Source organism: Lactuca serriola, chromosome 5, assembly GCF_051521515.1.
Source record: "Lactuca serriola cultivar US96UC23 chromosome 5, Lser_US96UC23_V15, whole genome shotgun sequence".
NCBI classification, from domain to species: domain Eukaryota; kingdom Viridiplantae; phylum Streptophyta; class Magnoliopsida; order Asterales; family Asteraceae; genus Lactuca; species Lactuca serriola.
Window position 1 is genome coordinate 291,959,597 of NC_136412.1, and position 13,251 is coordinate 291,972,847.

The following is a 13,251-nucleotide window of genomic DNA, read 5'->3' on the forward strand; positions in this document are numbered from 1 at the left end:
GAATAGGTGAGAAATGCAGCACAAATTCCCATTAACCAATTTTCGTAAGAATTCTTTAACGGATTAGCGATGAAAGTATCATTTTATTTTGATAAGAATTATTTTATCAAATTCTATGAAACTATGAAGGTTTTGTGTAAACTAGTTGTATTTTTACATAAATTATGACTGTATATTGTCAAATCATATTTGGTGATTTTGTGAAATAACTTGAAACATTGAAACAAGAATGTATTTTATAATTACATGTTTATTATCATAAACTAGGTGAATGCATGCATGTTGCGTGAGATATAAAAAAATATTTTATATTAAAAATAACTAAATCGTTGTTATTAACAATTAAATAATAATTTCATAAAAAATATAAAAAATTATTTTTAGTATTGTTATTTTGTTGAATTATAATATAAGAGATAAGGTTGAAACTTGAAGTTGTTTTGCATATACAAAGTTATATGAATAAAATAGAAAAAAAAATTAATTTTTAAAAATAAATAAATCTTTATTGTTATCTATTAAATAATAATTTCATATTAAATTAAAACATTTATATTAAATATTATCATTATGTATAAAATACGATAACAGCGACATCTTTTTATCTATCTTAAATTTTATCATTGTGTACAACATATGATAATAACGACAACTTTTTATCTTAAATAGTAAAAAAAATGTTTTTATCATAAATATTACCATAATTATGTAGAACATATGATAATTGTGTACAACATATGATAATATAGAAAGTTTGTGTATATGTATTTTCATGATTCAAAATGTCATTATAAAATGAATTCATTTATAAAATATAATCGAGTATATACTTCGTGCTTTTGAATCAAAGTGATTTTTCAAACAATTATAATTTTATGTTTAGGTAGATTTTTTTATATTTATATTGTTAGTCTATATTATTAGCCCGCTTATTTATGGGCCCCTTTTGTCTTTAGCCCATTAGGGTTTCTGTCTAGCTAGGGTTACTGTAGCATGCCGTTTTCGTTCGTTCATTATCACTGGTATTCGTCTTTTTTGATATGTTGATTCGTTGCTACTATTGATTTGTTGCTGCTATTGATTTGTGGTTGCTGTCGGTTCATTGCTACTGTCCGTTCGTTGCTACTGTTGGTTCATTGCCGTTGTTGGTTCATAATTGCTTCGATTGCTTCCGCTGGTTTGTTACTCCTTTCATTCTCAGATTATTATATTCTCATTGTGGTTATTCATTCACTATCAACATGACCGGAAAGGATGATTCCCTTCAGTCAATCAGTACTTGTTTGGAGGGAAAGAATTATACGTATTGGAGTTACGTTATGAAGAACTTCCTTCGTGGGAAGAATATGTGGGGCTATGTCACTGGGACTAAAGCCAAACCCTCAGTGCCTCAAACTGAGAATTTTGATATGTTGCTTGATGCTTGGGAGACTGATAACTCCAAGGTTATTACTTGGATCAATAACTCTGTTACTCAGTCTATCGGTATGCAGTTGGCTAAGTATGATACAACAAAGGAAGTTTGGAATCACTTGGAGAGACTGTATACTTAGTCCAATTTTGCTAAACAATACCAATTGGAATAGGATATCCGTGCCCTTCAACAGAATGACCAGAGCATTCAAGATTTCTATGCTGCTATGTCTGATATCTGGGATCAATTGGCTCCTACTGAATCTAAAGAGTTAAAAGATTTTGAGCCTTACATTGCTAGGAAGGAAGAACAACGCTTGGTTCAGTTCTTGATGGCCTTGCATTCTGATTTTGAAGGTCTTCATGGAATAATTCTTCATCTCTCTCCTCTTCCTTCAGTTGATTCAGTTGTCCATGAGTTAATTGCAGAATAGACTCATATCAAGTCCCATGCAGATAAAGGGTTTAAAGCAACCTCTACTCCTACTCCCGCTCCTGTCGTGCTTGCTGTCTCCTCCAGTCAATCTCGACAACCTTCAAGAGTCGCTTATGATGAGTATGCATTTTGCAAACAGAAGAATCATTGGAAAGCTCAGTGTCCATTGTTAGTCAACAAGGGTAAATCTGGTCAATCTCAGTCAGGGCAACAAAATAGGTTTGGTCAACAGAAGCATCACTCTCGTTCCTCTGGTACTCCTCCATGGACCCCTCGTCCTCCACACTTTGCTGCTGTTGCTGCTGTTCCACCAGTTGACACAGAATTTGTTGGACATATGCCACCATCTGCATTGGATCCCAAGGTGTTTGAGAGCTTTAGACAGTATTTGGCTTCTAATCCCACTGCCATGTCTACATCTATGTCTCACTCTGGTCCTTCTTCATTTGACACTTCAGGTATTCCCTCATCTTTGTGGATTTTAGATTGTGGTGCAACCCATCATATGACTCCTCATTTGTCATCATTTACTTCTTTGTCGCAAGTGTCATCCATTTCTATTAAGTCTGCTAGTGATACATCTATGCTAGTTGAGGGTGTTGGGTTTGTCTCCGTTTCTCATATAACTCTTCATGATGTTTATTACATTCCCAAACTTACTTTGAACCTTGCCTCAATCAGTCAGTTATGCAAGTCTGGTAACTGGGTGTTCTTTTCTGATTCTGTCTGTGTTATACAGGATCAATACACCCAGAAGGTGATTGGGATCGGCCGTAGGGTGGGGGAACTATATGTCTTGGAGGTCCTCAAAGTATCTGCTGTTGCTGCTTCCAGCATTGATTTATCTTCTTTTCGTTTGAGTCCTTTGTCGTCTGAGTTTTATCTTTGGCATTCTCGTTTGGGACATGTGTCTGTATCACGGTTGAATTTCTTAGCATCTAGTGGTGTTTTGGGTCATTTAAACTCTTGTGATATTTCTGATTGTAGTGGTTGCAAACTAGCAATATTTTCTACTTTACCCTTCAATAAAAGTATGTCTTGTTCTACTGCTCCTTTGGATATTATTCATTCTGATGTATGGGGTCCTGCACCAGTATCCACAAAGGGTGGGTCAACCTATTATGTATCTTTTATAGATGATTATACTCGATATACATGGGTTTATCTTATGAAACGCAGATCTAATTTCTTTGGTATTTACAGCAATTTTAGAGCTCTTGTTAAAACTCAACATTCGGTTGTGATTAAGTGCTTCAGGTGTGACTTAGGGGGAGAATATACCTCTAATTATTTCACTTAGTTACTTGCTTCTGATGGTACCATACACCAGTCTTCGTGTACTGACACACCTCAGCAAAACAGTGTGGCAGAACGAAAACATCGTCATATTGTTGAGACTGCCCGCTCTTTGCTCCTGTCTGTGCAGGTCCCTAGTGCCTTTTAGGGAGAAGTAGTCCTAACTGTTGTGTATGTGATGAATCGTATCCCTACTTCATTGAATTCAGGAATATCTCCTTTTGAGAAGTTATATGGTCATCCACCAGACTACTCTTCCTTACGAGTTTTTGGATGTACTTGTTTTGTTCTTCGTCCTCATGTTGAAAGGAACAAGTTGGGGCCGAAATCTGCTATTTGTGTATTTTTGGGGTATGGGATTGGTAAGAAAGGATACCGTTGCTATGATCCTGTGAGTCAGAAGTTATATGTTTCTAGGCACGTTACTTTTTTGGAACATATTCCTTTCTACTCGATTCCTGCTACAACCCACAATGTAACAAAGTCTGATCTTCTGCGTATTGATCCTTTTAATGAAGATATAGAGGCTTAAGACTCATCTATGCCACATGATCCCTCTGAAGGGTTTGAGCCATAAGAACTTTCCTATGTGCACATGCAAACCCTAATGCTTGGATCTAGGTTTCTCTAATTGAACATGCATTGTATCCAAGGCTTACAATTCTAGATCTAGTGAAAACAATTAAATCTTATCATATGAAATCGGATCTAGAAGAATACCTTGAGTTGCTTGCTTGAGACTTCTTGTTCTTGGAGCTTAGAGTCACAATTGTCACTACTCTAATGGCTTAAAAACACTAACTAGCAAGAGAGAGAGAGAGAGAGAGAGAGAGAGGAGGTGAGAAATCGGCTCTAGGGTTCTTCCTTGCAAGACTATGGCTGATTTCCCTCACCTAAGGGGTCTATTTATACTATGAGATACTAGGGTTACACCCTTAACCCTACTTGAATAACTTAGGCCCTAAGCAATCCAAAGATCCTCCTAGATATGAGGCTTGGACGATTTTAAGGTCTCCCAACCCTAAAATCCGTCCACCCTTATATCCATAAGGATACATAGCCCAAAACACAACTATCACACATTTAACAGTTTATGCCCTTCTATTCAATTAATCTCTTTAAGTCACCAAATTAATTCTCAATTAACTTATGACTTATATCAATCAAACAACATTATTATTCCTTTAATATATTACTCTCATAACATATTAATAATAATATCTCTTCTCTCTTAACAAATTATCCTGTCAAGTTGCTATGGTGAAGGAAACCCAAAAGAACCATGCACAACCGGGTCAAGTACTTACCAAATATAGTTACAGCCTTAGACACTAATCCAACAGTCTCCCACTTGGATAAGTCTAGTAACTATATATGCTAACACAATCCGATTAGCAATTGTAGCTCTCAAAGACGCTGTCAAACTCTGATCTTATCAGTATACTGTCCTTTAGATAAGGGATCGTACAGTCCTCTATTTAGATATTGTGTGGACAATCTCATGGAACTTATTGTCCAGCAGTTGGTTTCTCGATCTCAGATTCATTTGACATAGAACTTAATTGAACACATCAACTCAGTCCTGACCGGGCCCGTCACATAGGTCAAATCAAATCATCGAGGGGCCCTGATATCGCTTTTACCCTCTTAGGATAAAAGTAACAGATAAGCTTCGACTTATATGCATTTACTATTTACTAATCAGCTATACACAACAATGCGTTTTATGACATCAATTTACTGATGCGGTTTTGCATTGTCAATGCACAACCAATTAATAAACAATAAACCATATATTTTGGTTTTAAGACCATATGATATTATCGTCTTGCGATCACTTGCGTCACATTCCATAAAGTGATTCCAGCAAGCGCGGGTTTATTCCAATGCTCAATACTTGTTCATAAGCACTCATGAACGTTGCAGCAAACCTTTTCTATGTCTAATACCTTTTAGACAATCTACACACCAATTGATGACAATCTTCATTCATACCTACTTCCAACATATGAACGATTGTGGACCATTCGAATAATTCGATTATTCTTAATAACTCAATTATTCAGGAAGTCAAAACATGCAAAGTGAAACAATAGTTAAACAATTAACATAAGACAATAGCTTTAGTTATAAATTATACTCCTTTATTTAATCATCAAATGTCAATTACATTTATCTATTACATGTTTCCAAACTATCTAATCTAAACTAATATCGTCTTTCAGCCCAATGCTCCTAGCGTGCTGCAAATGCTTAACCCTACTCAATCCCTTCGTAAGCGGATCTGCTGAGTTATCCTCTGACGATACCCTCTTTACTACGAGGTGTCCTTCTTCTACCTGATGTCTAATAAAGTGATATTTTATGTCGATATGCCGAGATCTACCATGATCCCTCGGTTCCTTGGTCAAGGCAACCGCTCCTTCATTATCACAGAAAATTTCCATAGGCTCCTTTATGGCAGGCACAACTCCAAGGTCACCAATGAAGTTCTTTACCCACATCGCCTCCTTTGATGCTTCGCTCGCTGCAATGTACTCTGATTCGCACGTTGAATCAGCTACGGTCTCTTGCTTGGAACTTTTCCAAGTCACTACTCTTCCATTAAGGGTAAAGACCCAGCCTGACTGCGAGCGGTAGTTATCCCTGTCGGTCTGGAAGCTTGCGTCACTATACCCTTGCACCTTTAAGTCAGCACTCCCTCTGAGGACTAAAAACCATTCCTTGGTCCTCCGAAGGTACTTAAGTATATTCTTGACCACAATCCAATGAGATCTGCCAGGGTTCCCTTGATATCTACTGACCATGCTCAAATCAAAGGCCACATCAGGGTGAGTACAAGTCATAGCATACATGATTGAGCCAACTGCGGAAGCGTAGCGTACTCGGCTCATCTCAGCTATCTCGGCTTCTATACTCAGACTTTGAGTCTTACTCAATTTGGCATTACTCTGTATCGATAGTTCTCCCTTCTTCAAGTTTTCCATACTAAAACGTTTTAGTAATTTATCCAAGTAAGTATTTTGACTAAGTCCTATTAGTCTCTTACTTCGTTCTCTCACTATCCTTATTCCCAAAATATAGGAAGCCTCTCCGAGGTCCTTCATAGCGAAGCACTTCCCGAGCCAGGACTTAACCTCCTGCAGAGTCGGGATGTCGTTTCCTATGAGCAGTATGTCATTGACATACAAAACGAGGAAGCTAACTATACTCCCACTGGCCTTGACATATACACATGATTCATCTTTACTTCGTACAAATCCAAACTCTTTGACTTTCTCATCGAAGCAAAGATTCCATCTACGAGATGCTTGCTTAAGTCCATAAATGGACTTCTCAAGCTTGCACACTCTATTGGGATGCTTCGGATCGACAAAACCCTCTGGCTGAGCCATGTAAACATCCTCAGACAACTTCCCATTAAGGAAAGCGGTCTTGACATCCATTTACCATATCTCATAATCATGAAATGCAGCAATGGCTAGCATCACCCTAATAGACTTTATCTTAGCAACTGGAGAGAAGGGCTCATCATAGTCAACTCCAGGAGTTTGAGTAAAGCCCTTCGCAACCAATCGTGCCTTATACGTGTGCACATTCCCATCCAGGTCAGTCTTCTTCTTGAAGATCCATTTGCACCCAACCGTCTTACGTCCGGGCACATTGTCAACGAAATTCCAAACTTGGTTGTCATACATGGACTGAATCTCGCTGTCCATCGCCTCTTTCCATTTCACAGACTCTGGGCCTGCCATGGCTTCCTTATAGCTATTAGGTTCATCTAGATTTATTAGTGTACCATCACTAATATACGTGTCCCCTTCGGTAGTAATATGAAAGCCATAAAACTGGGGTTGAACTCTAACTCTTTAGGAACGTCTAAGAGGTAAGGACTTGTCAATTAGTTCAACCGGAGTTTCCTCCTCAGGTTGAGCGCCAGCGATAGAGGTTCCTTCATCGCTCGACTCTTGACCTTCTTCAAGATCGATTTGCCTCCCACTGTCTCCTTGGCTTATGATTTCTCGCTCTCGGAAAACCCCTCTCCTCGCAACGAAGACAACATTGTCACTCAGTCTATAGAAGAGATATCCAATGGATTTCTGCGGGTAGCCGATGAAAATACACCGCTCACTACGAGGTTCGAGCTTGTCGTGAGTTTCTCGTCTTACGAAAACTTCACAGCCCCAAACCTTGATATGTGCCAACGAGGGAGCTTTCCCTGTCCACATCTCGTGAGGTGTTTTGGCAACCTTCTTTGTAGGGACTCGGTTAAGGATATGGGCGGCAGTCTCTAAGGCATCCCCCAGAATGAGATAGGTAGTGAAGCACGACTCATCATAGAACGAACCATATCTAACAGGGTTCAATTACGCCTTTCTGCCACACCATTCAACTACGGTGTCCTAGGTGGCGTCAATTATGAAACTATTCCACATTCCTTGAGATAGTCGTGGAATTCAAGACTTAGGTACTCTCCTCCTCGATCGGATCGAAGCATCTTGGTTTTCCTGCCTAATTGATTCTCCACTTCATGTTTGAACTCTTTGAACTTTTCAAACGTTTCCGACTTATGCTTGATTAAGTAAATATACCCATATCTACTATAATCATCGGTGAAAGTCACGTAGAAGCGGTTCCCATCCTTTGTGGTGGATCTAAAGGGCCCACACACGTCGGTGTGTATGAGATCCAATAAACCCTCACCCCTCTCACAAGTGCCAGTGAAGGGTGACTTAGTCATCTTTCCAAGTAAACAAGATTCGCACGTGTCATCTTCCCTAAGGTCGAATGACTCCAACACTCCATCCTTTTGGAGTTGGGCTATGCGCTTCTTGTTGACACGTCGAAGACGACAATGCCACAAGGATGCTTTATCCATACTATTGGAAGAATCCATACACAACACATCATTTCCTAGGTTATTTACAACCATAATAGTTTCATAAATTCCATTACAAGGCATTGCTTCAAAATATAAAACACCATTTAGATAAGCATAAATCGAACCATTCTCATTATTAAACGAATATCTAAATCCTTGTCTAAATAAACCATGAAAAGAAATGATGTTTCTTTCCATATCTGGCGAGTAGCAACAATTATTTAAATCTAAATTCAATCCATTACTAAGCACTAAAGAATACACTCCAATCTTAGTCACAGGTGACGATCTTCTGTTCCCCATGATTAGATTTATTCTTCCACGCTCCACATCTCTATTTCTTCCTAGTCCCTGCAAATCAGAACAAATGTGATAACCACATCCTGTATCAAGGATCCAAGAAATAGCATGAGATGAATCATTAGATTTAATTGTGTAAATACCTACGAAAGATGGTTTGATCTTCCCATCCTTTATGGCTTGCAGATATTCCGGGCAGCTTCTCTTCCAATGCCCTATTTTGTGGCAATGATGGCACTCTGCCTCCTTTAGGTTTGGGTTGGGCTTAGCAGGATCAACCTTGGTACCACTAGAAGAGGAACCATCTTGGGACTTTCCCTTGCGGTGGTTCTTTGAAGAAGCCTTCCTCTTCTTGCCCCTTCCCTGCCCAATAGCCAAAAAAGGAGCAGCGGGCGGATTGGGAGTTAGTGCAACAAACTTGTCCTTGAGGTTGCTCTCAGCAGTCCTTAGGATCCCTTGGAGTTTGCTTAGGGTGAACTCTTCCTTTTTCACGTGGTAGGTCATCCTAAATTGGTTGTAGCATGAGGGCAAGGAGTGAAGAACAATGCCGATAGCCAAATCTTCCCCAAATTTGACATTCAACTTGCAAAGACGATCAACATACCTTTTATCTTTTGCAAGTGCACGGTAAGAGACTCTCCACTTCCCATTTTAGCAGTGATCATATTCGTTATGATCTCATAGCACTCTTGCCTCGCGCTTTGGTGGTATCTCTCCATCAAGTCTAGATGCATCTCATAAGGATAGATGTCCTCATAGGACTTTTGGAATTCAGAGTTCATCGTGGCTAGCATGATGCAATGGACTTTCGTTGCATCACGCTCATGGGTCTCACAGACAGCCATTTCTTCGGGAGTAGCAATTTTTGGATTGATCTTCTCGAGCTTCTCATCGATAACATACTCTTTGTCCTCGTAACACGCGATTGTGCGAATGTATCTTATCCATTCGCTAAAGTTCGACCCGTCAAAAGTCACTTTTTGACAAAGGCTCATTAGCGTGAATGAGCTAGCAGCGGCGTCGTTCGCGTTAGACATCTACAAATAGAAAGGAACAAAGTTTTGATTAGAGTTAAGTCCCTAATTAACACCCAAAATAGAAAATTAGGGCTAGGACCCAACAACATTATTTACACATTAGAAAAGGGATGCCGTAATCCAACATGCAAATAATTTGAAGGTAAGTGAATGACGATTCACTAATTCTTCACCAAGAAAAACATAAGCTTTAAGTTTTAAATGTATTGAGAATTCCTAGATTTCTTTGAGATTCATTGAACTTTTCAATGGCATGTTCAAATCTCGATATGCCCCTCTAGTTTGTGACTAGGATGCCGAGGATCACAAAGCGGGTGTGAATAACCATGCAAATCTACATGGTGCCTTCATTGTTACAGTCACCTATTCGATGTGCCGATAAACCACACACGCTCCATCAAACTATGACAAACAATGAATCACCCTTTTCCACCTTTGCTTAGAACCAGTTAGTGTGCCGGTTAACCACACACGCTCCACTAACTTCTTAACAAGGGTGCAAAGTGTAATTTCATGGGATTGCATCAATTCACTTTCCTAAAGTAACTATGATTGGAATTTTATGAAATACATGTAGTTACTTTATATAGATTCATTATACTTATTAATGATGAGAGGTTTGCCCTATCCTACCCGTTCGGCTAACGACCCTCCACCAGTCAAGCAAGCGGTGGGTGTGAGTGTACACCCATTAAGCACCATTTTATAGGCAGCAACCTTATACCCACCTTATAGACTGATTCGTGAATGAGGCCTACTAACGGTAAGACTAGCATTTTTAAATCATACAAACATATATATATATATATATATATATATATATATATATATAAAGCTTGTAATAATATATTAGTATATAATGTTGAATTTTAAACTTGTAAAATTCTAGGGTTTGAAATTTAAATTATTCAAATTAAACTTTTAATCACAAAACTTAAATTTCAAAACTTGAGGACAAGTTTTAAACTTGTCAAAACATAAGGATCAAATAGCAAATAATATAAATCAACTAATTAGATTATCCCAATTTGATCTTATTCAATGTTACTTGCAAGACAATTCACCAATTCAATTCAAATAATCAATTATTATCATATAAGGAAATTATTATTCAATTAATTGGTAATTATCTTTTGTTTGGTCAAGAATATACTCATATATATGATTAAAATCGGATTTTAATGACCCAAAACAGTTAAGGCAAGTATCCTCAAGTAAAACAGCAAGAAATCCCGAAACTACCTCCAACTGACGCTCGAACTTGCCGAGTTGGAGCTACTCGCCGAGTTCATCAGACAAAATCACAAAAATCGAATTTTTTAAGCAACAAGCAATCAACCGATGCATCAATTCAATAGAAATCAATCAAAGCTCTGATACCACTGATGGGTTTGAGCCAAAAGAACTTTCCTATGTGCACATGCAAACCCTAATGCTTAGATCTAGGTTTCTCTAATTGAACATGCACTGTATCCAAGGCTTACAATTCTAGATCTAGTGAAAACAATTGAATCTTATCATATGAAATCGGATCTAGAAGAATACCTTGAGTTGCTTGCTTGAGACTTCTTGTTCTTGGAGCTTAGAGTCACAATTGTCACTCCTCTAATGGCTTACAAACACCAACTAGCAAGAGGATGATCTTGAGAGAGAGAGAGAGAGGAGGTGAGAAATCGGCTCTAGGGTTCTTCCTTGCAAGAGTATGGCCGATTTCCCTCACCCAAGGGATCTATTTATACTATGAGATACTAGGGTTACACCCTTAACCCTAATTGAATAACTTAGGCCCTAAGCAATCCAAAGATCCTCCTAGATATGAGGCTTGGACGATTTTAAGGTCTCCCAACCCTAAAATCCGTCCACCCTTATATCCATAAGGATGCATAGCCCAAAACACAACTATCACACATTTGACAGTTTATGACCCTTTATTCAATTAATCTCTTTAAGTCACCAAATTAATTCTTAATTAATTTATGACTTATATTAATCAAACAACATTATTATTCCTTTAGTATATTACTCTCATAACATATTAATAATAATATCTCTTCTCTCTTAACAAATCATCCTGTCAAGTAGCTATGGTGAAGGCAACCCAAAAGGACCATGCACAACCGCGTCAAGTACTTACCAAATATAGTTACAGCCTTAGACACTAATCCAACACCCTCGGCACATGACACACCCACTTCTTTAGAGTGTGCCTCGACTCCACCTGTTCCTAAGCCTGATCCTTCGATTATTAAAGTTAAGGATCCTCCTCCACCTCCACCCCTCAGGAGATCTTCTTGTCATGTCAAGTCCACCAAGCTACCAGATTTTTCTTACTCTACATATTCAGGACCGTTTGCTTCATTTATAGCAAGCATCCATCATCTGTCTGAACCTGAATCATATAGAGAAGTTGTTTCAGATCCTCTTTGGCAGAATGCTATGGCTGAAGAACTCACTGCTCTTCATCAGACTCATACATGGGATTTGGTTTCTCTTCCTCCTGGGAAACATACGATAGGTTGTCGTTGGGTCTACCAGATAAAAACAAAAGTTGATGGCTCTATTGAACGATATAAGGCTAGACTTGTAGCAAAAGGGAATTCCCAACAGTATGGTTTTGACTACGATGAGACATTTGCCCCAGTTGCAAAGATGATGACAGTTCGTACTATGATTGCAGTTGCATCCGTTCGATAGTGGAAGATCTTTCAAATGGATGTCAAGAATGCCTTTTTGAATGGTGACCTTCATGAAGAGGTTTATATGACCCCTCCTCTAGGAATTCAGCATCGACCAGGTGAGGTTTGTTGGCTTCGCAAAGCTTTGTATGGGATCAAGCAAGCCCCTCGTTCTTGGTTTGAGAAATTCTCCACAGTGATTACCTCTCTTGGATTTGTCCAGAGTAATCACGATTCTGCTCTGTTTTTTAGATGCTCGAGTGTGCAGGACGGATTCTTCTGTCCTTATATGTGGATGACATGATTATTATAGGTGATGACCATGGTGGTATTGAGTCTTTGAAGCGTGATCTAGCTCGTCGATTTGCTATGAAGGATTTGGGCTTGCTGCGTTATTTCTTGGGTATTGAGGTCGCTCAGTCTAAGAAAGGGCACCTTCTTTTCCAGACTAAATATATATCTGACTTGTTTACATGGGCGGGACTTTCTGACAATCGGACTGTTGATACCCCCTCTTAAAACCAATGCTCGATACTCTCCTACTGATGGTGTTCCTTTGTCTGATCCGAATCTTTATCGTACTGTGGTGGGAAGTTTGGTTTATCTCACAGTCACTCATCCAGATATTGCTCATGCTGTTCATATTGTCAGTCAGTTTGTTACTGCACTTACTTCTGTTCATTGGGGAGCTGTTCTTCCTATTTTGAGATATCTTCGTGGCACTCAGTTTCAGACTCTCTTGTTTTCCTCGAAATCTTCTCTTGAGTTACGTGCCTATAGTGATGCTGATTGGGATGGTGATCGTCATGATCGTAAGTCTACCACTGGATTTTGTGTATTTCTTGGAGAGTCTCTTATTTCATGGAAGAGCAAGAAACAAGATGTTGTCTCTAGATCTTCCACGGAGGCTGAATACCGTGCTATGGTTGTAACTACATGCGAGATTATCTAGTTACGATGGCTGCTTGCAGATATGGGAGTTTACATTTCTTCACCTACTCCCTTGAATTGTGATAATAAAAGTGAGATACAAATTGCGAAGAATTATGTTTTTCATGAGCGGACGAAGCATATTGAGATTGATTGTCATTTTACTCGTCGTCATCTGCAGCTTGGGACCATTTCGCTTCCATTTGTTTCATCAACTTTGCAGCTTGCGGATATTTTTACGAAGGCTTTATCGACTTCTCGGTTTTAGTTCTTATGTGACAA

At 38.8% G+C, this 13,251-nt stretch overlaps 1 pseudogene; it reads left to right on the forward strand.

Annotated features, from left to right (window-relative positions):
* The first annotated feature begins 12,073 nt into the window (after positions 1-12,073).
* LOC145050633 (secreted RxLR effector protein 161 pseudogene) lies at positions 12,074-12,991 on the forward strand (annotated as a pseudogene).
* Positions 12,992-13,251: the final 260 nt, after the last annotated feature.